Genomic DNA, 22,613 nt, shown 5'->3' on the forward strand with positions numbered 1-22,613 from the left:
TGTACCATTATAATTAGTTTCCCTGTGCCCCAGTTATGTAAAAAATCTGCCAGATTTTACTTATATGAGCGTGGCTCCTAATGCTCAGCTGACTGTCAGCTCTCTTTTCTCTCTCTGGCTCACAGCTCTAGTGGGCGGGGCAAAACCCTCCCACTAATGTCAGCCAGGGAGGAGGGGAAGAGAGAAGAGAGAGCGCGGGAGCCACGCTCATATAGGTACAATCCAATAGATTTTTTGCATAACATAGGGGCACTTATTATGGTACAGAGAGGATTACAGGATTTAGTAGCATATGAGAGCAGCAGGAGCAGGGGGGCCAGACACTGGTACGAGCAGACAGACAGGAAGGGGAGGGGGAGGAGGACAGAGGAGACACAGACATAGGAGAGCAGGGCTGCGGATGATGGAGGCACGTACTCTGATCACAGCTCAGCAGCCCTGATATATTGTGGTCAGCGTACAGGGGGAGGGTATAGCCAGGCAGGATCAGCCAGGTTTTTTATGTGTTACAGGGGGGAAAATGACACAGCACAAGCATTGTGCAGTATAAAATGCTTTAAGCGAACAGGATCTGTTTTTTTGGGGGGAGGGGGGTTAACAAACGCTTTCAACTATTTTAAAAGAAAGGAAACTCAGTCTGTCCCCACAAACAAGGAGAGACATTCGCATTTACCTCTTATTACATGGAATGTGCAGCTTCTAAATTTCTAACCTTCAAAACTAGTTCACAACACAAAATTAGATCTGCTAGCACTGTACAGACAAGGCTAATTATGGTAAACAATAACTCCCCAGCCCTGTGTGTATAGCAGAGGAATACTTTTTGCCCCTTTCACACTGGGGTGGGAGCGGCGTTGGCGGCGCTTTACCGTCAATTTCGCAGCGCTATTCAGCTGCTAGCGGGGCAGTTTTAACCCCCGCTAGGGGCGAGAAAGGGTTAAAAACAACCGCAAAGCGCCTCTGCAGAGGCATTTTGTTAATGCTATGTGAATGTAAGCATGTAACAAATGTAAAGTTTTTGTTATCCCAATTGGGTTTCAAAAGTGGAAATATACTGTAAAGAATAAGCCTGACTACACACACTTTATAGGACTAGTTTTTATAGCAGTTCACACATAATTAAAAAAAAAATCTGTCTCCCAATAGTAGATCTCCTTATTACAGGCATCTTTAGCATTTAGTAAATCATACTGAAAATGATCCTACCTTCAAGTGATTGTAAACCTAACTTTGTTTTTAAACAAACAAGTTATACTTACCTGCTCTGTGCATGTATTTACACAGAGCAGCCCCGATTCCTCCTCTTCTGGAGCCCGCAGCCACCACTTCTGGCTCCTCCCCTTATTGGAGTGCCACCATAGAAAAACGCTTTTTATTGTGTCATACCTGCAGGCTCGATCCTGAGCCATGCTGTCTGCATTTATTGACAGTAAGGCTCCCCCACTCCTGTGTCACATGATTTAATCAACAGCAGCAGCAGTCAATGGCTTTCTGTCCTGTGAGGAGGAAGAGGAACAAGAGAGCTGCTGAACCAAGATCAGGCTCAGGTAAGTATAAGGGGGGGCTGGGGGGGGGGGTCAAGCTGTACATAGAGGGCTTTTTACCTTAATGCATAGAATGCGTTAGGGTAAAAAAACTTCAACCACTTTAAGTACACCCTTTTGAAGTATCCAGCACTGTTGAAGTTGGGTAACCAGTGTCAGTGTAGCAATAAAGAATGAATAGTGTATGTTACTGGAGAAGTTTTTGAAAAACAGAAATCATGGTTTATTGAATACTGTCCAAAGCACTCAGGCACCCTGATGTTCTTGGGTGTTTCTCTTTAAATTTATTTTGTAGAATCATACTGGATAAAGCAATATACTGTATGAAGTATTATAAGCAGTTTTGTATATTACTAATATTCTTTGGTCTGTTTTAAATTAAATTATTATACCCCCTCCAATGATGTAAAAAGTTTATATAGCATATTGTTTCCGTTACGTTACAGCATATTCTGTATTATTATTCTGAAGACAATATGGCTGGCTTATCCTCCCAAGAGTAGGCGTTCTCTTTTTTTTCCTATAATTTCCATTGTAGTTAAGTCAGGGTAGTTGAGTTAGTGAAGGAACAAACAATATTTACTAAATTCACTTCACTTACTGAGTAAAAATAAAGCTTTGTTCACATCAATTAACCAATCCTGTGCAAGGCAAAGTCTTGGGCCTTTTTCTTGCATGTGATTGGATATACAGAGTGAAAACATCTTCACTTTATTCACTTTTTGAATATTGGCTTTTTTTTTAGCAACTCGATTCCTATGCCTAAACATACATGATATTTCCGATAAAAGATATAAAAAGCTGCCTTATAAGGACAGAGCGTAGCAGAAAAAGAAATCAAAGGGCATTACCGATGATGTGCTTAAGTTTTATATATTCTGACCACTGTAAAGTTTTATATCGTATTTTGAAATGTCAAACTTGTTTTCAAATGTCGAATTTACTTTGTCTCATTGTTCAACAACTCAGAGCGTTTGGGGGTAGATGAATTAAGGAAAAATTCTGGGCACTGAATCAGAATGTATGATCTTAGTCGTAGATTATTGTTTATACAGTATAAATCCCTTCTCAAATACTTCATCCATTCCATTTGCTTCTTGCACTTTATCTGACTACACACAACCTTTGCCATGTTCTGATATACTGTGTAAACAAAAACTTTTCTTATTAAATGTATTTTTATATGATTCAATCCTACTTTTTTCCATGAAGTTAGAGAGATGTAGAATAGTTCTTCATAGAGCACCTGCTCTTATCCCCTCTTCTCAACACCACCTACTCAACTTTACTTTGTTTCCTTGCCGTTCCATTCAGCTTCAAAGAAAGCCCCTGATACTTCTGGGCATGGAGAAACATTTGGCTCACTCCATGTCACAGCACTGTGCCTATCACCAAGCACTAATGCTGGCACATGGATGGCGCCTTTGGCTCTGTGTAAGCTAAGATTTGAAAAACTTGTAGCTTACACAGCTTCTCTTACTCACAGAGTCGAACGAAGTGAAGTAAGCAGAGTATGTAGTTCTGGGAAGAAGTGAAAAATCGTGCATCAGTTACTTTACCCTTGATGGGCAAATGACAGGTTAATTTTTAACTGAAAATCTATTGCTATATTAGTAAAGAAAAAGTGCTTATCTTATATTTGATGGGCATAGGAAATATCCTCTATGGTGCCAAAGATGCAACTTATGCTTTATAATAAGTATATCTGTTCCACCAATATTTCAGGTGAAACTAAATTGGATTTTCCTTGCCCTTGACCAAGCCATTCCATTGTAGGACCTCTTCATTAATACGATAGGACAGCTTTATATTTATGATTTCTAATTGGTGAACTGGATAATGCTTTTCATCACATGAGATCGCATTGTATTTCACACTTCTAATCCTATCTGACATGTTTGATGTTGTAAAGCAAGGCAACAAAATAATCAAGGACCAAGGGTGATACACCTTTTATAAGAGATCTTCAACTCTCCTAGGCTAATCTTTTTCTCCCATGGGTCTCTGTACCATAAGGGTTTTTTAGCTAACCAGTAGATAAGCTATCTTAATTTAGTCATTGCTGTATATACCACAGTCATTTTAGAATTTTTTAAACAAGAATAAGGACATTTCACTTTTCCCTAATTTAAAGGAGCTGCAATCTTGTTTTTGGTCAAGGACTCAATCTACCAAAGCGAAAGGGGTCAGCAAATCAGACAAGAAATTAACATTTTCATAAGTGTTAGCTGCCATATCTATCTCATGACAGACAAACAAAAGGGAACAGTACAGTATTAATAGTATTTTAAAAAAAATGGTTTCACTGCTCTTGTGATTCAGGATTGTCTGGAAGATGTTGTTTTTTGAAGTGAAACAAATGCCTTGCTGAATTTTGCTTTATAATGCTACTTTAGCCACATTGTATTTAGATAACAAGCCACTCCGGAGATAGCTTGGAAAGAATGCTTACTATGTCACAGTTCAGGAAGGTTTTTTACATATTGTGCTACATAATTTCTCAGGGAATTCAAAAAGGGAAAGTTTATTTACTAAAGTTTAAGAGAAACGTTCATCACAAGAGCATTTTTTATACTCATATATACAATATAAAACATGATGATAGCAGCTATATATATAATTCTCAGTCCTAAGACAAAATATTAGATGAGAACAGTAAGTCCAGGACTACACAGGTATTGAAGATTCTGTTTCAACCTTTCCCGTCAGAGCATTATGTCATGCAATAAGGTGTATTGCCTTACAGCAGCCAATGCATTCAAATGAATTGCCAGTGCACTACAAAGAACCTGAAAATGCATCTGCACTATTTTCCCAAGCAGCGCACCACAATGCATGTCAGTACATTACTGGAACTGTGGCGTTCTTAATGCCAGGGCATCAGAGATGCGTTCCTTTATGGCACTGCAACGCACTAATGCATACACAATGCACTACCATGCTTTGCAGTAACATGCATGTTAATACAATACATACGTGTGACGTCAGCATTGATCCAGTTGCTACTAGGAGATGTAAAAGCATATTGACAGTCATTCAATTAGCAGAACAACAATATCAGTGTGTTACAAGTAAATCTGCAGACAAGAAGTAGTTCAGTCTCTTAGAAACAGAGATGTATTTCCATGTATGTAGAAAAAGTGGTAATATGTGTTCTTAAAGTAAAACTATGAGAGTAAAAATATGGGAGCTTCCATTACTTAATGGTTTTTAAAATGTGTAGATTTTGGGGCTGTTATTGTTATGCTGGTGTCATTACCTAGCAAGCCATTTACTTCAAACAAGCATGCACCTAGTAAAGTCTGAACTCCCATCCTTCATGCTAGTTCCAGCTCAGTTACTTGCTAGGTACTGGAGATTATAGCAGGAGGACAGTCTTGCAGCTTTTACCTTTAGGAGGAACCTGTACTAAGAAAAATTTCATAACCATTTAAGTCAACCAAATGGGGTCCTTAAAAAATAGAACACAATACAATAACATAGATATTAGGACTTTCCTCCAATTTTCTGACTCTATACTGAGGGTAAATTTCTCATGTTAATGCACACTATTGAGCAAATTTTCCATCCTTTTGACACAATTTTTTCATTCCATACTATCACAATACCTCACAACATCTTAGTTAAGCAATTAAAAAAAAAACACAAACAACTTGTTAATACCCTGTCCAAATCATCTTTTAGTCTAGAATAGTCCTAGGAAGAAAACATCAGTTTCCCCAGTTAGGATCTCTGTCCATTATTTAGGGCTTGATTACATGTCTTAGCTTTATGATAATAAAGCAGAATTCCATCTAAATAGTTGATGCTGTTTGGGGTGGAGTGAGCTGAAAGGTGAAGTAGTGCTATGTCTTCACAGTTGTTTGTAATGCCGTTGATAGACCACACCCTGTCCTCATTCCCGCTGTGACAACTGTGAGTTGAACTTCCTGTTCCCCACTAGGAGATTGATTACATTGAAATATCATCAACCTGCTACCTGATTCTCTATAGGAATATATGAAAAAATGTGCTCTGAAGAGAGGAACCAGAAAGTCTGTCTTACCGCTGAACCTCTGCTATCATGGTGGGATTGGGGTGGGGATTTCCCTCCTGGGGAACAAACAGTGTTAATACTAAACAGGGAAAAAGATCCTGCTTTATTATGCCCCAAACTAAAAGCAGCGATTTGGTCAACATTTCAGCTGTACGATAAAACTACCTTATTAACCATAAAGACATTGTATATTGATATTCGGCTTAATATTTACAGATGTATAATGTTCCTTTTCTTAAAGTGTTTATGCTGTAAGCTTATTACAATGTGTTGTGTGTCATTTTATAATAACGGTTATAGCCATTTGTTTTTCTAAGTAATCAATGAAACACTACTTTCCACTGAATATTTTTTTTTTCAGTGAAAAAATAAATTAACATGTATACATGGCATATATTATTTGTACATCTATATAAAAAAATAAAAACAAAACAAGGACAATATATGAATTATTGTGGACTGGATGCGAGTCTGTTGTGATGGTGGCTTGATACTGGTTTTTCCACAAGCTCTAGGAGTTAGGAATGTATGCACTGAAATATTGTAAACTTTCATATGTAGTCTTGAAATGTATTTTATGTATTAACCTAAACAAATTTAAGAAAATAAATTTATATATTTATACAAACTTAACTGTCCTTAGATTTGTTTGTTTTTTTTGCCACGATTATCCTTAATATAATAACCAATATAATATTTTTTTTCTCCTTGTCCTTTTTCATGCATCTTGCCTATTCAGTGGCCACGAAATGCCCACAAGAATTTGCCTAGTTACACTGTAATATTCAGTAACGCATAATGCACCTTACTGTAATTTCTTGTCATGTACAGTGCAGGTCATAGCATCCTGGGGTTAAAAGCTGATAATGCAGTGAAATCAGAAGACTTTTTATGCATAGCCTGTCCACACTACTGCTGAATTCAAAGACATTTTATGCACAAAATCACAGCAGAATGTCAATAAACAAAAACAGAATACAAGAGTTTGAAGAAACCTGGCATGCCAAGGTGGAGGTTGACTTTAAAGGACACAGGTTTCATGATTTTTTTCTACATGAGAAACTACCTTCAAAAGTAATGACTGATTTGGATGGATTCTAATGATGAATCTATACAAGCTAAAGATCAGCGACGTATCTAGTGTATTTGACAACTAGAAGGGAAACATTTTTAACAGCCCACTCATCTGTAAAGATTGTACCCTACATTGTAGGTTAGTGGAGAAGTGGCCTTTACACTAGTGGTCAGTGAAAAAAGTGCCCCCTCACATTGCTGGTCAGTGAAAAAGTGGTTACGGTAGTGCTCCTTACAATGTTGGTCAATCTGAAAAAAAAAATGCCTCTTGTATTGGTGGTTAGTGGGAAGAAAAATATCCCTTACATTGTCATTCAGTGGATGGAAGAATACCCCTTTACATTGAGGGTCAATGGGTGAAAATGCCCTTTACATTGATGGTCCATGGGATGAAGAATGCCCCTCACATTGATGGCCAATGAAATAAAGACTGCCCCTTACACTAATGACCAATGGAATGAAGAATGTCCCTTACGTTGGTGGTCAGTGACAGTAATGCCGCGTACACGCGATCAGTTCGTCTGATGAAAACGGTCTGATGGACCGTTTTCATCAGACGAACCGATCATGTGTGGGCCCCATCGGTTTTTTATCCATCAGTCAAAAAACTAGGAACTTGTTTTAAAATTATCTGATGGATAAAAAAAATAATAGAAAAAAACAATCGTCTGTGGGTACGTCCATCGGTTAAAAATCCATGCATGCTCAGAATCAAGTCGATGCATGCTCGGAAGTATTGAACTTCATTTTTCTTAGCACGTCGTTGTGTTTTATGTCTCACTGCGTTCTGACGCGATCGGTTTTTTAACCGATGGTGTGTAGGCACGACTGATCATCAGTCAGCTTCATCAGATAACTGATGAAAAAATCCATCAGACCGTTTTCATCAGATGAACTGATCGTGATCGTGATTGTCCCTTATATCAGTGGTCCATCAGAGGAATAATTCTCACTTAAATTGGTGGTCATTGGGAAAAATGTTCCTTACATTGGTGGTCTGTGGTAGGAAGAATAGCTCTTACATTGGTGGTCAATGGGAGGATCGATACTTCTTACTTTCATCAGTGAGCAAGAAATGGGAATGAAATGGGAATGAATATAGAAATATTTGATCTATCCATAATAAATTACTATGAGACCAGCTTATATATTTAATAAAATATTTTATTTGTTGGTATAAATTGGCCGTAGCTCTTATATTGTTGGTATATTATAATAATATATATTATAACCAACATTTTACTTACAATACCTTTAACATATCAATCTCTATAAATTAGTTCAGCCCTGACAGCTCGAACTAAAAAAACATATACTTTTACAAGAAATATCCCCCTCATAAGAAGGGACTTAACCAACCACACAACATAGAGCTACGACAAAGGGAGGGAGGGCGTGTCTTGATAGATGTCACCGCCGCTCTGCTACTGATTTCAGGCGTCCACTCCTATATATAGGATCTCCAACTTTCAACTGACAAAGGGCTTGTGCTATATATGAGTAACCAATCACTACTACTTTCCAGAAAATCCTTCTTCTTTTTTTTTTTCTTTTTTTTTATGAACTTTAATCCTACCTATATTCTATCTCATTCCCATATTGATGGGAAGCTAATTGTTTCCCCTCCCCCAATCCCTTACATTGATGGTCAAGGATGCATGTCCCTTACATTGAGGGTCACTTTTGCTGAGTAAAAAAGTTATTTGTATTAAGCCACTTCAATGCAGTGTTTACTTTATGCTATTTGTGCAAATTGACACATACATGCTAGTAATTTCCTACTTCCCGTGTGCCAACACAAAAATGTCAGGAAAAAGTAGTAGAAAATATTTCCCAGGGAATTCTGTATACAAACAGTGTTCAGAATCTCTACAGCAGGGGTCTCAAACTGGCGGCCATCCAGCTGTTGTGAAATTATAAGTCCCATGAGGAATCGCAAGGTTGACAGTTGCAAGCAATGACTCCCACAGGCAGAGGCATGATGGGACTTGTAGTTTTGCAACAGCTAAAGGGCTACCAGTTTGAGACCCCTGGTCTACAGTATCCCTATGGTTTCTATGGTTACAAAGCAACATCTGAGTTTTGGAGCAATTTTTAAAAACCATAGCTGGCTGCCAGAATTGCAAACTGACAAAATTATAGACAATATTAACAAAGTGACTACAACTAAAAAAAGCAGGACTCTACTGTAATAAAATGCTTTTTCTTCTAGATCAGTGGTTCCAAACCATAATGAGACCAGGGCCAGGTAATGTCTTGCAAAACATCCCATGCCCCAACAGAAAAAAAAGAAAAAGAAAGAAAAGTTAATTTTCATACATTAAAATTATGGGAATGCCGGTGGGAGAATAGTCCCCCAAATCTTTTGTGTCTGTGAATACTTCAGTATTCAGTGGAAGAAAATCCCTGAAAAATGTAAGGCCTATACACTAGGGTTGTCCCAATACCACTTTTTTAAGACCGAGTACAAGTACCGATACTTTTTTTCAAGTACTCGCCGAAACCGAATACCGATACTTTTTTTTTTAATGTCATGTGTCAGTATTTTTGTTTATTTTACAATTTTAATTTTTCACAATTTTTTGTTGTTTTTTTACAATGCTTTCTTGGGGGGGGGAGTGGGGGTGGATGTGTCAGTGTGTTTTTTATTTTTTACAATTAATTATTTTTATTATTTATAGCCCTGTTGGGGGGCTTTGGTGAGATATCAGGGGTCATAACAGACCCCTGACATCTCACCTTTGAGACAGAGAAAGAGATTAAGGACACAGATTCCCCAGTCCCTTTCTCAGCTGCACTGGAAATGAATGGACAGGAGACAGAGGCTCCTATCCATTCATAAACTGAAGCATCGTAAACACAGTTTACGATGCTCAGTCATATGAATGGACAGATTCAGTGATCACTGACTCTGTTCATTCGGAAAAGGTAGGAGCCGGGTCTAGCGCTCTCCATCCTGACAGAGGGGGCGGGGGAGGACATGGAGGGGGACACAGAGCACGGAGGGGGCAGACAGCAGCACGGAGGGAGACACGGAGCATGGAGAGGGGAGGGGGAGAGCAGAACGGCAGCGGCACGGAGGGGGGAAACGGAGCACGGAGGGGGGAGAGCAGAACGGCAGATGGAGGGGGAGAGCAGAACGGCAGCGGCACAGAGGGAGGACACGGAGCATGGAGGGGGGAGATCAGAATGGAGGACAGCAGCGGCATGGAGGGGGAGAGCAGAACGGCAGCGGCACGGAGGGGGGACACAGGAGCATGGAGGGAGAGATCAGAACGGCAGCGGCACGGAGGGGGGACACAGGTGCATGGAGGGAGAGAGCAGAACGGATGGGGGAACTGGAGGAGGATACAGGGAAAGTCAGGTATCGGTAAAGTATCGGAGCATTTTCCCCGAGTACAAGTACTCGGAGAAATGCTTGGTATCGGTCCCGATTCCGATACTAGTATCGGTATCGGGACAACCCTACTATACACTATATTCAGCAACTTCACAGATGTTTTTATGACTGCTGATTTAGAGATAGTTTATGATGGCAATGCACAGCCTGAACAGTGTTTGTGTTGGAGATAACATTGTTTATACTGTAACTTTAACAACACCACCATGCCCTACAACTCATTCATCCACTCCCTCTGTCTATACTAGGGACTACAGCCCAGCTAGTCAATAAGCAGCCAGCATCAGCAAAACTATCCAATCAGATGCAAAATAATGCGCTGCTCATTTTAGCGGTGCTTTAACGCTGTTTAGCTTTTCGGCTGCTAGCGGGGCGCTTTTAACCCTAAAGTGTTGTGTAAAAAAAAAATAAACTCTCAAGCAATAATTAATTTTATCTAGGAACACGTACTGAGAAATGTGTGCAATATTCTTGCTGTTCTGCTATCTGCCTCTGTTGTATTGATTCAGTGAAATGGACTCATTCTGGAAGCCAACAGTTATTTCAAAAGTTAATCAAAACTATAAGTACAAGTGCTGAGAGATCAATGTGAGCGATACCGCCGAAACAGCAATAACAAGAAATTGACAGCATGAACCTAGAAGCTGCAATCTGATTAGGGCACTTATTTTATGAACTACAGAGAACCCAGACTCAATCTAAAAGGGATCATGAGAACAGAACCATTTTAATCAAAAACAAAGTTGTTCATTTATTTGAAGCTATTTACACGTTACACACTTCAGCAAAAATTTACATAGTAATTATTTCTTCATATTTGACAATTAACTTCTGCCTCTATGAGTTCATAAAAAAAGTAGGAATTTAAAGTAATGCATTTTACCGCAATAACTAGTACTGTGGTACCATAGGCTGATTAACCCACATTCAAAGGTCATTGAAGCTTAGATGCCCAGACCAAATTTAGCAGCATGAGTAGGAGTCAGTTAACTCATTTATTATTAAAGAAACAATTTAGAAAGAAGCTCCACTATACTTGCTAAAACATTGTACTGTAAAATGTATACTGCATGACTACAGAGCAAAACATTTATACTCATTGGGGGTTATTTACAAAAGACAAATTCACTTTGCACTACAAGCAGGGCCGTCTTTAACCACTTAAAGACCTCAGGTGTTTTTCAGATTTGGTGTTTGCAAGACTAAAACATTTTTTTCTGCTAGAAAATTACTTAAAACCCCCAAACATTATATATTTTTTTTTCTAACACCCTAGAGAATAAAATGGCGGTCATTGCAATACTTTTTGTCACACCGTATTTGCGCAGCAGTCTTACAAGCGCACTTTTTTTGGAAAAAATTCACTTTTTTGAATTAAAAAATAAGACAACAATAAATTTGGCCCAATTTTTTTATATATTGTGAAAGATAATGTTACGCCGAGTAAAATGATACCCAACATGTCACGCTTTAAAATTGCGCCCGCTCGTGGCATGGCGTCAAACTTTTACCCTTAAAAATCTAGATAGGCGACGTTTAAAAAATTCTATAAGTTGCATTTTTTGAGCTACAGAGTAGCTCTAGGGCTATAATTATTGCTCTCGCTCTAACGATCGCGGCGATATCTCACTTGTGTGATTTGAACACCGTTTTCATATGCGGGCGCTACTTGCGTATGCGTTCGCTTCTGCGCGCGAGCTCGTCAGGACGGGGCGCTTTAAAATTTTTTTTTTTTTGTTTTCTTATTTAATTTTATTGATTTTATTATTTTTTACACTAAAATATAAAAAAAAAAAAAATGATCACTTTTATTCCTATTACAAGGAATGTAAACATCCCTTGTAATAGAAAAAAGCATGACAGGTCCTCTTAAATATGAGATCTGGGGTCAAAAAGACCTCAGATCTCATATTTAGGCTTAAATGCAAAAAAAAAAAAAAAAAAAGGAAAATTTGTCATTTAAAAAAATGACAGAAAAAAAATTGTCTCTTTAAGAGGCTGGGCGGGACTGACGTTTTGACGTCACTTCCGCCCAGCAGAGCTATGAGGACGGGTGGGGGCCATCTTGCCCTCACTCAAGTCCTCACTCTCCAGGCGGCAACATCGGATCTCCTCCGCCGCTACCGACGGCTCCGGTAAGCGGCGGAGGGCGCGGAAAAGCGGCGGGAGGGGGGGGGGCCCCTCTCCCGCCACCGATAACGGCGATCTCGCGGCGAATCCGCCGCGGAGACCGCCGTTATCGTTTACACGGCCGCCAGCTGAAAACATGGATATCTCAGTTGTGGCAGCAGCTGCTGCCGTTACTGAGATATCCATGTTTAAAAAGAGGACGTACATATACAGTGGGGGGTCCGTAAGTGGTTAATGTTGATTGGACCCTGGGCAAAAAAAACCTTGCGCCCCCCCCCCCCCATGCAATTTTGCTCTCCATCTGCTCTGAGACATAGAATAAATATCAGCTAGACTTAAAATCAGTTCACTGTATCAGACCAGGCAGTGATTGAAATTGGTTGCCAGAGGTTACAGCATATTACCACTTACTGACTGGTTGCTAGAGGTTTCAGCACACATTACGGCACACTGATTAGTTGCTAGAGGTTACAGCACATGATTTCTTCTTGTTGATTGGTTGCTAGAGATTACTGTACTCGTGCACACGATAGGTCTGAAGGACCGTTTTCATCGGTCAAAACCAATCGTGTGTGGGCCCCATAGGTTATTTAACCTTCGGTTAAAAAAATGACAACTTGCTTTAAAATTTAACCGATGGATTGCTAACCGATAGGTCAAAAACGATCGTTAGTAGGCACAACCATCGGTTAAAAATCCACGCATGCTCAGAATCAAGTCGACGCATGCTTGGAAGCATTGAACTTCGTTTTTTTTAGCACGTGGTTGTGTTTTACGTCACCGCGTTCTGATATGATCATTTTTTTAACCGATGGTGTGTAGGCGCGACGGACCATCAGTCAGCTTCATCGGTTAACCGATGACAACGGTCCTTCAGACCGTTGTCCTCTGGTTAACCTATCGTGTGTACGAGGCTTTATACTGCTCACTGATTGGTTGATAGAGGTTACAGCACATTATCTCTTCACTGCAGAGGGGCATGATATACATATGAATGCCGCCTTTTTTTACATTTGAATGCCACCGGGCCTCAGCTATTTACATATGAAACACAGCTATTTACATATGAATGCTCCCATTATTTACATATGAATGACAGTTATTTACATGTAAACAAGGGGGGCCGGAGGTGAGTCATCTGTACACAACAATAGAGCAGAGCTGGGCAGCATTGGTAGCACCACTTCACACTGAGATATCAGGACACAGCACAGGACTAAAACTTTAAGGGACAAGGGAATTTAAACTGGGATAGTTTTCAAGTATAGGGCAGCTGCTTTGGGCCCCACAACAATGACAGTGCCCAGGGCAGCTTCCCCTTTTGCCTTGCCTTAAAGACGGCCCTGACTACAAACTGAGTGCAAACTACAAGCGCAAAGTGCACTTGAAAGTGCACTGAGGGGGACATGCAAGGAAAATAAAAAACAGCATTGTAGCTTGCACAGGATTGGATGATAAAATCAGCAGAGCTTCCCCTCCTTTCAGATCTTCCCCTCAGATTTACAGCGACTGCACTTCCAAGTGTACTTTTAGTGCAATTTCAAGTGCACTTTGCACTTGTAGTTTGCACTTGTAGTGCAAAGTGGATTTTCTTTTAATAAATAACCCCCATTATATCTACTGTGTGTATTTTTATTTTTTTTTAAGAATTACATTTCTATAAAACCAAGCTGATTCGGAGAATGACAAGAATAAGTTATTAAAATTCTCAAGGTCACCATTATTTTAACTCCCTCGCTACACATGGGAAGGACCCAAATTGTCAAAAAAGAGTAGAGTGGAGTTGTCTCTGGTAAGTATTCAGGTATTAAAGTCACAAAGAATAAAAGCCTGGTTACAACTCTCAAACTGTATGTCTAAGCTTAAAAAAAAAAAAGAAAAAGAAACTGAAAAGCATGCCAAAGTTCATGGTCTACATACAAATGTTCAATTATTTTATCCACATCTAAATAGAACCAACATAGATAAAGACTGAAAAGACTAAAAAGTTTTGGCCAAGAATTATGTTAAAATAAACAAATAATAGTTTATTTTAACATAAATCTTGGCCAAGACTTGTTTGTCTTTCTAGGCTTTATTATGTTGGTTCTACTTAGATGTGAAAAAATAATTGTACTTTTGTACGTAGAGCATGAACTTTTGCGTGCTCCTCAGTTTTTGTTATTTTCTTTCAAGCTTAGATATATTAGGTGGAGTTTGAGAGTCACAACCAGGCTTTTATTCTTTGTGCGTTTTGATTTGGAGAATGGTTTAAAATAAAGCCAATCCTATCACATGGACACAAGAGCTGGGTCTAGAACATCGAATGCATTTAGTATCTGGACATTTACTACCACATCCAAAAATGAGATAGACCCATATTATTTCATGCATCAAAGAACTAGTGCCCATATAACCATATGCACACAGGTACTGGGCACCTTGGGCCTGATTCCCAAAAGAGATACGCAGACTTAACTCCAGTTTTCTAAATTTACACGGCGCGTATATTTGCGCACGATCTTCAAAACGGGTTAAGCAAAGATTTCCGTATTTTCAGCCGTACTTAAATTAGTTACACCAGCGCATCCCCGGGCGCAAATTACGCTAGTCTCGCCGCTGTTTTTGATAGGCAAAGATGCAAATGAGGGAGTTAGGGCGATTCTCAAAATTAAGTGTGTGCGCCGTATTTTCCGCCCTGTGCGCACCTGTTAGTTTTCCTGACTAAATTTCCACATTATAAAACCAGCCCTAATTTTACACATGCCGTGGAAGGGTTTGCTGTAGGTAGTGACTAGAGCTTAGAGCTATAGTTGAGAAGGGTCTTTTTGGAAAAATGCCAGGGCCAGCTATGATTCTGACGGCACTTGCTGCCTTACCGGCACAAAGGAGGAGGAGGGCACAGAGGAGGAGGATGAGGGCACAGGCGAGAGTTTATCGTCCACGGCGTGATCTTTTGCAAATGCCAGATTATGAGGTGTATGGCAACTACAGGTTCGATAGGGAAGCCATCCTGGAGATCACCCAACTTCTTCATGAGTAGTGTTGAGCAGAATATGCCATATTCGATTTCGCGATATATCTCGAATATATATTCGAATATTCGAGATATATTCGCTAAATTCGAATATTCGTGATATTTTATCGAAATTAAATGATTGCGATTTTTCGCTATTGCGAATGCGAAAATAATTGCGATTTTTTTATAACTGCGGTAGGAGCGCTCTGATTGGCTCAGAATATTCGTGATATTTTATCGAAATATCGCAACATGCGAATGCGATATTTATTGCGCAATTTCGAGAAATGCTGGAGGAGCGCTCTGATTGGCTCAGAATATTCGTGATATTTTATCGAAATATCGCAACATGCGAATGCGATATTTATTGCGCAATTTCGAGAAATGCTGGAGGAGCGCTCTGATTGGCTCAGAATATTCGTGATATTTTATCGAAATATCGCAACATGCGAATGCGATATTTACTGCGCAATTTCGACAAATGCTGTAGGAGCACTCTGATTGGCTCAGAATATTCGTGATATTTTACAATACAAAATAATTGCGAATATTCGGCAAATGCTGTAGGAGCACTCTGATTGGCTCAGAATATTCGTGATATTTTATCGAAATTTCGCAAAATGCGAATGCGATATTTATTGCGGAATTTCGACAAATGCTGTAGGAGCACTCTGATTGGCTCAGAATATTAGTGATATTTTATCGAAATTTCGCAATATTGCGATTGCGAAATTGATTGCGGAATTTCGCCAACTGTTTTAGGAGCGCTCTGATTGGCTCATTCTGAAATCGAATATTCGAGATATTTTATCGAAATTTCACAAATTGCGAATGAGAAATTGATTGCAGAATTTCAAGAACTGCTGTAGGAGCACTCTGAAATCGAATATTTGTGTTATTTTAGCGAAAAAACAATATTGCGATTGCGAAATTCTCGATCGCGCATGCGCATTCGCGCGAACAACACGCGACCAACACGCGATCACTTCCTGGAGATCCTTGCCAGTTTACTTTCGCATAGCAATTTTGTGCTGCCCAGCTTGGAAGTGAAAATGGTCGGGAGCAATTTTACACTCAGTGAGGAAAAGATGCTGATTAGTGTAAGTATTTTCACCACTGTTATTCCATTATCTTTAACTGCATTTTAACTAGTTTAAAAGTTAGTATATAAGATCAGATATTAGTATTTCCCAAACAATTTGTCTCCTGCTGTTACACAACTACAACTCCCAGCATGCCTGGACAGCTGCAGACACCCTGGTTGGTAAATGTGTATTTAGGCACTTTTCTTGCTATTTAGCATAATGAATTTAACATGTTGTGGACATAGGACGTATGTGAACGTCCTGACTTCAGGGTCCTTAACCTTTACCACCGGGCTAATTTTTCAGATTCGGTGTTTACAAGACTAAAACAGTTTTTTTTGCTAGAAAATTACTTAAAACCCCCAAACATTATATATTTTTTTTTCTAACACCCTAGAGAATAAAATGGTAGTCATTGCAATACTTTTTGTCACACCGTATTTGCGCAGCGGTCTTACAAGCGCACTTTTTTTGGAAAAAAATCACTTTTTTGAATTAGAAAATAAGACAACAATATATTTTGCCCAATTTTTTTATATATTGTGAAAGATAATGTTACGCCGAGTAAAATGATAGCCAACATGTCACGCTTAATAATGCGAGAATGCTCCCAATTGTTGAATACCATAGATTTCGTCATATATCCATAAGGCTTTAAACAAAAGTATTATAATATACTTTGTTCTTCATCTTGCAGAAGTTTCTGGAAACAGGTTATGATAATCTGCGGAGACAAGCCGAAAAAAAGGCCGTGGTCTGCTCCATAATTGCGGAATTACGCGACCAACACGGCGGCCCACCTGATTGCATGACGATCGTCAAAAAATGGTCAGACCTGAAGAGGCGCCATATGGACCGGGTCATGCGTATCCGTGAGAAATATCATCCAGGTAAGTTATTGGTCACAGTTATGTTTTTTTTTCTAAAGTGTATTTTGTGCGTGTACTCGAGAGAGGAGCCGGACTGCAGGAGTTGGGAGTAGGCAGGCCTCCCCCAGAGGCAATCTGCCAATTTTCTCCATGCCCCGGGTGGCAATGGCAGGTGTGAGGGGGTCCTCCTAACACAGCCCGTCCTACCTGCTCCGCTTTGAAGCCCAACGGGGCAGAGGGACTCCCTATAAGGGAGTGAGAGGATTTGCCCGCTCAACCAGCCCCGTTAGTCCTTCGCCTCTCTTTTTAGAGACCGCGTGGTCAGAGTGCGTGCATGTTAACCCAATTTCGAGTGCGTGTGTAGGTGTGGTGGTTTTTGTAGGAGGGGGGTGGGCGTACTAAGCGCAGGCTTACCTCGCATAGCACACCCACCGGGGGCCGGGCTGAGACCACCAAACTCAATTCACATGTAGCCGAGAGCGGGATCCCAACCCCTAGCTGCAGAGGTGAATGGCTTGTCAGCGCAGTGGCAATCGCGTTGAGCCACCGCAGCTCCTTTGGTGACAGTTATGTAAGGTCATATGTAATTAATGTTAAGGCAGATGTTGTTAACCCAGACGCCATGTTGTGGTAACATATATCACCATTCACCACCAGCCAAGGTATTCATAGTACTGTTGAAAAAAGACATGGGACAGCAGACAGGAACACAGAAGTTATGTGGGAACATACATTTCCCATTGCTTTGCATGGGACTTTAAACAAAAACCACGACCATCACAAAAGGGGGTAGTTAAGGGATAAATTAACGATCCTATACTTTAAGTGGACGTATAAGTAACATGTGACCAAGTGTTATCGAAATATCTACAGCTGTTATGAAGTAACATGTATTTCCCATAGAGTTGAATGGGACTTTAAAGAAAAACCCCGTCCATGGCAAATGGGGGTGGGTAAGGCTTAAATCACCTATCCTATGTTTGTGGCTGACATATAAGTAACCTGTGTGCCAAGTTTCATGTAAATATCTTTAGCCGTTTGGACGTGATGCTGGTACAGACATACATACATACATACATACATACACAGACACGTTGAGTTTTATATCTATAGATTCACACTCAATTCCTGTGTTAGGCGTGGGGTTTTCATACTAATCCCGTGTGCTCCATCAGGCCCTTTTTTTAACATGAGATCGTCTGAACAAAACAAAGGAGACAAAAACAGCTCATTTTACCATGGTGGCAGCCCAGCTCACGCTCAGTCCCATGTAGTGCCCACAAGACCCTTTAATATAACATTGTCCCATTGGTTAACTGTCTATATAAATTAATTTGTATTCATATACAATACAGCAGAGTACACAGAATTTGCATACGTCATTAGAAAACATTTTTATAATATATGAACATTGTGTTATTATAGGAGCTCCTCTACCAACTGTGCGCCCCAAGCGCAAAAGTCGACAGGCCGCTGAGGAGGAGGATGAAGAGGAGGATGCGGCAGAGGAGGATGAGCAGCCAGGACCATCCGACTCGCCACCCACAGCTCCTGTTGAGGAGCTTCCCTCCCCCCAACAAACTACTGGTGATGACGACATCACGGCTGCTGGAGAGGTCGAGGTGCAGGATGACCCCGTTGTCATGAGCCTCGGTCACGAAGGTAAATATGTGCACAAAGATTAATAACATTTCAACAATAAAATGTAGATATAAAAATGGACAACATATAAAGCGCACCTGTCAGATTGTAGAACCATAATATGGTATTGATGCTAGAAGTATACAGGTAGTGCATAATTATTAGGCAAGTTGTATTTTTGAGGATTCATTTTATTATTGAACAACAACCATGTTCTCAATGAACCCCAAAAACTCATTAATATCAAAGCTGAATATTTTTGGAAGTAGTTTTTAGTTTGTTTTTAGTGTTAGCTATTTTAGGGGGATATCTGTGTGTGCAGGTGACTACTATTACTGTGCAGAATTATTAGGCAACTTAACCAAAAAAAAAATATATACCCATTTCAATTATTTATTTTTAACAGTGAAACCAATATAACATCTCAACATTCACAAATATACATTTCTGACATTCAAAAACAAAACAAAAACAAATCAGTGACCAATATAGCCACCTTTCTTTGCAAGGACACTCAAAAGCCTGACATCCATGGATTCTGTCAGTGTTTTGATCTGTTCACCATCAACATTGCGTGCAGCAGCAACCGCAGCCTCCCAGACACTGTTCAGAGAGGTGTACTGTTTTCCCTCCTTGTAAATCTCACATTTGATGATGGACCACAGGTTCTCAATGGGTTTCAGATCAGGTGAACAAGGAGGCCATGTCATTAGTTTTTCTTCTTTTATACCCTTTCTTGCCAGCCACGCTGTGGAGTACTTGGACGCGTGTGATGGAGCATTGTCCTGCATGAAAATCATGTTTTTTTTGAAGGATGCAGACTTCTTCCTGTACCACTGCTTGAAGAAGGTGTCTTCCAGAAACTGGCAGTAGGACTGGGAGTTGAGCTTGACTCCATCCTCAACCCGAAAAGGCCCCACAAGCTCATCTTTGATGATACCAGCCCAAACCAGTACTCCACCTCCACCTTGCTGGCGTCTGAGTCGGACTGGAGCTCTCTGCCCTTTACCAATCCAGCCACGGGCCCATCCATCTGGTCGATCAAGACTCACTCTCATTTCAGCAGTCCATAAAACCTTAGAAAAATCAATCTTGAGATATTTCTAGGCCCAGTCTTGACGTTTCAGCTTGCGTGTCTTTTTTCAGTGGTCGTCGTTTTTCAGCCTTTCTTACCTTGGCCATGTCTCTGAGTATTGCACACCTTGTGCTTTTGGGCACTCCAGTGATGTTGCAGCTCTGAAATATAGCCAAACTGGTGGCAAGTGGCATCTTGGCAGCTGCACGCTTGACTTTTCTCAGTTCATGGGCAGTTATTTTGCGCCTTGGTTTTTCCACACGCTTCTTGCGACCCTGTTGACTATTTTGAATGAAACGCTTGATTGTTCGATGATCATGCTTCAGAAGCTTTGCAATTTTAAGAGTGCTGCATCCCTCTGCAAGATATCTCACTATTTTTGACTTTTCAGAGCCTGTCAAGTCCTTCTCTTGACACATTTTGCAAAAGGAAAGGAAGTTGACTAATAATTATGCACACCTGATATAGAGTGTTGATGTCATTAGACCACACACCTTCTCATTACAGAGATGTACATTACCTAATATGCCTAATTGGTAGTAGGCTTTCGAGCCTATACAGCTTGTGAGACAACATGCATAAAGAGGATGATGTGGTCAAAATACTCATTTGCCTAATAATTCTGCACTCCCTGAATGTGCTAGACACATAACAAGTGTATAGACATGATAATGATTGTTTAATAAGCAACAGAAATATTTTATTTATTTGGTAACGGTCTTTGAAATCCAAATGTTTTTTTCTTATATCCTAACAGTTGCAAAAGATATGCTGCTGAAGCAGGCTTTGATCCAGAGAACGAATGCCAAGATCCTCTCCAACCAGAAGAAAATTCGTTATCTGGACCAGCAGAACCAGCAGCTGGAGCAGCAGCAATTAAAAAATTATGCAGAGATAGCAGAGCTTCAGCAGCGCATGCTTAATTACGTTTAATTTTTTTTTTTTTAAATAAAAAATGTTATTTTTTTGAAATGTTTCCTTTCTTTTTGAGATAGATTTTTAGGTTTTTCAACACATCTAACTTAACATCTACCACATCAACATCAACATCAACACATCTAACTTCATAATAAGCAAAAAAAATTGTATACTATTATTTTATGTAACACAAACCTAGGACAAACTAAAGTTCGCGGACACAGACACGACGAACACAAACTAAACTGTTGAAAAATGAACATAACAAAAGCAACAATATATATATATATATATATAGAGAGAGAGAGCAAGAAAGAGAGAGAGTGCAGATTTGCTCTTGCAGACAGGCTAATGGTTGCAGTATAAAGGCCGCAAACCAGGGTTTAACATAAAGTTCATTGTTTTAGTTACACTTGCTGTTACGATCCGGTCTGGTAGCTTGTAGCGGAGGCTGTTGGTGGATCCGCTGTGCCAGAGAGGTCATGAGGCATTACTCATCATGGAGGCTGCAGCAGTAGTATTAAAATATAATGTAATTATCACACAGGCAGCATTTACAAGCAGTAGTGGTAATAGTACTAGATAGCATCTAAACACTTGGGCAAGACTTTACAGCATCAGTAGTGGCCATAGTAGTCTATAGTGTCAAATAACTTGTGACATAGGTGTCGTGAGCAGCAGCAGTAGTAGTAACAGTAGACAATATATTGTCAAATCACTTGGGAAAGAGGTGCCATGAACAGCAGCAGCAGCAGTGGTAATAGTAGTATAGAGTGGCAAATAACTTGTGACATAGGTGTCTTGACTGAGCAGCAGCAGTAGTAGTAGTAGTAGTAGATACAGAGTCATATCACTTGGGCAGGAGGTGCCATGATGAACAGCAGTAGGAATAGGAGTATATAGAGTGTCAAATAACTGCTGACATAGGTGTATTGACTGGGCGGCAGCAGCAGCAGCAGAAGCAGCAGTAGTAGTATTAACAGTAGTAGTTGATACAGAGTCATATCACATGGACAGGAGGTGCCATGATGTACAGCAGTCTTAATAAGAGTATATAGAGTGTGAAATAACTGCTGACATAGGTGTATTGACTGGGCGGCAGCAGCAGCAGAAGCAGCAGTAGTAGTATTAACAGTAGTAGTTGATACAGAGTCATATCACATGGGCAGGAGGTGCCATGATGAACAGCAGTAGGAATAGGAGTATATAGAGTGTGAAATAACTGCTGACATAGGTGTATTGACTGGGCGGCAGAAGCAGCAGTAGTAGTATTAACAGTAGTAGTTGATACAGAGTCATATCACATGGGCAGGAGGTGCCATGATGTACAGCAGTCTTAATAAGAGTATATAGAGTGTGAAATAACTGCTGACATAGGTGTATTGACTGGGCGGCAGCAGCAGCAGAAGCAGCAGTAGTAGTATTAACAGTAGTAGTTGATACAGAGTCATATCACATGGGCAGGAGGTGCCATGATGAACAGCAGTAGGAATAAGAGTATATAGAGTGTTAAACAACTGCTGACATAGGTGTATTGACTGGGCGGCAGCAGCAGCAGAAGCAGCAGTAGTAGTATTAACAGTAGTAGTTGATACAGAGTCATATCACATGGGCAGGAGGTGCCATGATGTACAGCAGTCTTAATAAGAGTATATAGAGTGTTAAACAACTGCTGACATAGGTGTATTGACTGGGCGGCAGCAGCAGCAGAAGCAGCAGTAGTAGTATTAACAGTAGTAGTTGATACAGAGTCATATCACATGGGCAGGAGGTGCCATGATGAACAGCAGTAGGAATAGGAGTATATAGAGTGTGAAATAACTGCTGACATAGGTGTATTGAC

The sequence above is a fragment of the Rana temporaria genome, chromosome 9, assembly GCF_905171775.1.
Source record: "Rana temporaria chromosome 9, aRanTem1.1, whole genome shotgun sequence".
Classification (NCBI taxonomy): Eukaryota; Metazoa; Chordata; class Amphibia; order Anura; family Ranidae; genus Rana; species Rana temporaria.